The sequence below is a fragment of the Cajanus cajan genome, chromosome 4, assembly GCF_000230855.2.
Source record: "Cajanus cajan strain Asha chromosome 4, NIPB_CcT2T_4, whole genome shotgun sequence".
Lineage (NCBI taxonomy): Eukaryota > Viridiplantae > Streptophyta > Magnoliopsida > Fabales > Fabaceae > Cajanus > Cajanus cajan.
In genome coordinates, this window is record NC_138520.1 from 70,560,462 (window position 1) to 70,564,374 (window position 3,913).

Sequence of the window (3,913 nt, forward strand, 5' to 3'; positions counted from 1 at the left end):
GTACCTAACAAGTACAAAAATAAGCATTAAAATTATTATTCATGCAAATACAAAATTAAATTTAAGTATTATTTTTAAATGTAAATATAAAAACAAATATTATAAAATCTTACCCATTCTTGATTCATAACAATAAAAACACATATTAACATGAGATCGGTATTAATCATGCCAAGATGATAATGATTATTTTTTTTTAGTGGAAGGCTGGAGACCTAAGATAAAATAGTTTAAGGCTTTTTGACCATAGTGAAGCTGTTTTAAAAATATTTTATGCAAATGGGGCTGTTTTGTAACTAATTACACCTTTGGGGCTGTTTACAACGGTGTTGCTATGGCCCATAGCGACACCTTTGACACGTGACATTTTTTTTTTGGTTTAGGTTGGGCTGGAATGAGCCATATCAATGTTGCTATAGGCTGGATCAGCACCCTTGATGGACTAACAAAGACAATGTAGCCCATAGCGACACTGTGTAAGAAAAAAACAAAAAAAAACAAAAATAATAGAAATGTAAAATAAAAATAATAAACTGAGTTATTTATTATATATTTATAAAAATAAAATTAAGTTTTTTAAAAATGTAATTTTAAATTAAATTATATGAATTTTTTAAAAGAGGCGCTATGGGTCATAGCGACACCAAGTCGCTATGGGCCATAGCGCCACGCATTTTGTATAAATTTTTTTTACAAATAATCACGTTTTATTTTTAAATTTTCTTTTTTAAATTATTAATTAAAAGTACAAAAACTAAATAATTTAAATTAAATATTTATATTTATATGTTAATTTTAAAAAAATTGGGCAAAAAATAAGTAATTAAAAAAAACAAAAACAAAAATGAGTGTCTCTATGGGCAGCGACACCTTTTGTATATTTTTTTTTTGTAAATATTTACGTTTTATTTTAAAATTTTCATTTTTATATTTTTAATTAAAACTACACAAATTAAAAAATTAAATTAAATTAATATATTTATATGTTAATTTTTAAAAAATTAGGAAAAAAATAAGTAATTAAAATAAAAAGAAAAAAATGCCAAGCCTGTTTTTAATAAACTAGTATAAAAAAACACACAAAAAAATAAAATTGAGGAAAGAAATATAAATAAAAAACGCACACACAAAAAAGTGAAGGGAAAAAATGTAGGAAAATACAAAAAAATGAATTACAAAATAAATTTTAAAAAAAACTGGTAAAATAAATCTGGAGAAAAAAATGACCCAATGACCAAAAAAACAAAAATTTTGAAAAAAGAAACTGAGGCAGCAAAAAATAAAAAACTAAAAAAAAGGCTAGTGTCGCTATGGGCCATAGTGACATTGTGTGCTCATAGCGACTTTAAGTAGAAAAAAACGAAAAACTAAAAAAAAAAAGGCTGGTGTCGCTATTGTGTCGCTATGGTCTATAGCGACATCAGCCTTTTTTTTCTTTTTTTTTGTTGAAAATTTTCATTTTTTTGGGTTATTGGGTCTTTTTTTTTCTCCAGATTTATTGTAATAGTTTTTTTTAAAGAAAACTATTTTGTAATTCATTTTTTTTGTGTTTTTTTATTATTTCTATTTATATAAATAAATTTTGTTCCTAGAAAAAATTTATTTTTTTCATTTTTTATTATACACTATACACAATTTTTAAATAAAATATATCTGTTAAAAATTATTATATACTCAAAATTCCAGTAAATTATTTTACAAAAATTTATTTAATTCCAGTAAATTATTTTTTTAAATTATTAACTTAATTATTTTTAAAATTATTTTATTTTATATTACCAATTCAATATTAATTTCTATTTATAAACTTATTTTTTCTGTAATTTCTTTACTTTATATATATTTTTTCCTTTAAATATTTTTCTTACGAATTAAATATGTATTTAAATATTTATCCTAGTGGCGCTATATAGGCCATAACGTCACTTTCACATATTCGTATTTTTTAAAAAAATATTTACTTTTTTTTATTATTTTTTTTTATATTAAAAATGGGGTGCTATAGACTATAACGACTTCAGTCAAGCTGTTTAGTGGTGCTATGGGCTGTAGCGACTTTATCAATATAGTTTTCATGGCTTCCCTAGAGTTAAAAAAATCCACGTGTCACTAGTGTCGCTATGGGTCATAGCGACACCGTTATAAACAGTTTCAAAGGTGTATATTATTTAAAAAGAGCCCCAATTACGTAAATAACTTCACAAAATGTCCCACTATGATCAATCAGCCAGGTTGTATCGGTAGTTAAAAAAAAAGTTAATTAGTGTTAGGTTTGAGGTCATTTTTAGAAAAGCAAAGATTATCTTTTTAAAAAAAAAAAATAATGTCCCAAGTTGAGGCTGATTTTTTTTTTGTCTCAATTAAAAAAGTTGATTAAGTGACAAATATATAGTACAATTTTTTTAAAAAAAAATATCCTCTTTGTTATCAATATACTGAAAACAATTACGATTCATTACATGTCAACCTTTCATTTGATTTAATAGAATTTCAACTTTTGTGGCAGGTAGATATTTTTTCCTCCTTTTTTTGCACGTGATATATATTTCACTTATGTTTTCGAAAGGTGATTTAATAGAAAATAGAAAAGAAGAAGATTGTCAATGAATTAAAAAAATTATATTTGAAATAGATGATTTAAATAAAAATTTGTGAAAAAATTGTGACGAAGTATATGTGGATTTAATTTTATTCTTTTAAAGTTAAATTTGTGTGAAATTTTTTTATCAAAAAATAAATGAATAAGATTACTCTTATACTATTATCTAAATAATTAGTTAATAAAAAATAAAATATAATTATTTAATCATGTAAAATATATTTTTAAAATATTAATTTTCGTTATTTTTCACATAATTTTTCTCTATTAAACAATTATAATTTTCACATTATTTTTTACCTATTTGCTTTCCAAATAATTTTTATCTATTCTTTTCTATTCCCCTCAATTTTCTCCTTACAAACAAAGCATTAGATTATATTTATTCACCTCAGTCAAAACTATATAATCATTATTCTATACACTATAACACTCAATTATTAATAGTTTCTAGGTTTGATTCCTAAAGAAATTAGTGTTGGAGTGTATAAAACAATGGCGATAACTTTCAAAAGAATGAATATATAATACAATGGTGATAACATTGAAGTAGATATACAATTTGGTTAGTGTGTCTAAATTCTTTTGTTACTATGTCATGGAAAACTATTGGTAGTAGTTGTTGCATTAAGATAAGATAATCATAAGACTTTATAAAGTAGTTTAATTTCAAATTTTTTTAACATACGCAAGTTAACATTCGATGGATATAATTGTGATGTTTTCTCGTCAACAATTAGAGATTATTCTTCTCTCTCTTTTTCAGCAATATATGTATAACAAAAACTATAATGGAGGTGATTATTCGTGAGAAATATTTGATGGGCACGGCATACTATGTTCCTTTCATGTTGAAGTTGATAGTAAATTGTTTTTGTCCTACAATAGGACATGCACTATGTAACTTAACATTGTATTTGAGCAAGTTTTCATATTCTAATAACTCATTTGTAATACAAAAGATCATGACACATTTTAAATATTTGTTTGTTATACATGTCAAAATCATTAAACACCATTTTCACATAACATTTACCATAAATTAATTTATAATATACTCCTTTATCAAGATACAACAATCTATATCAATCGTGTATAATATCGTTCCAAAATATATTTAATAATAAAAAATAATTCTCTAAGGAGAGATAATTTTCATAATAGTATTTTTCATAGTTGCTTCTATCCAATATCCGGGAGATATATTCATATCCACAAAAAAATCAAAATCCATGTAACATATAAGTGATCAAATAACAACTTTGTAACGTGAAAAATGAAAAATAGCTTCCCAAACATAATAGTAACATAAGG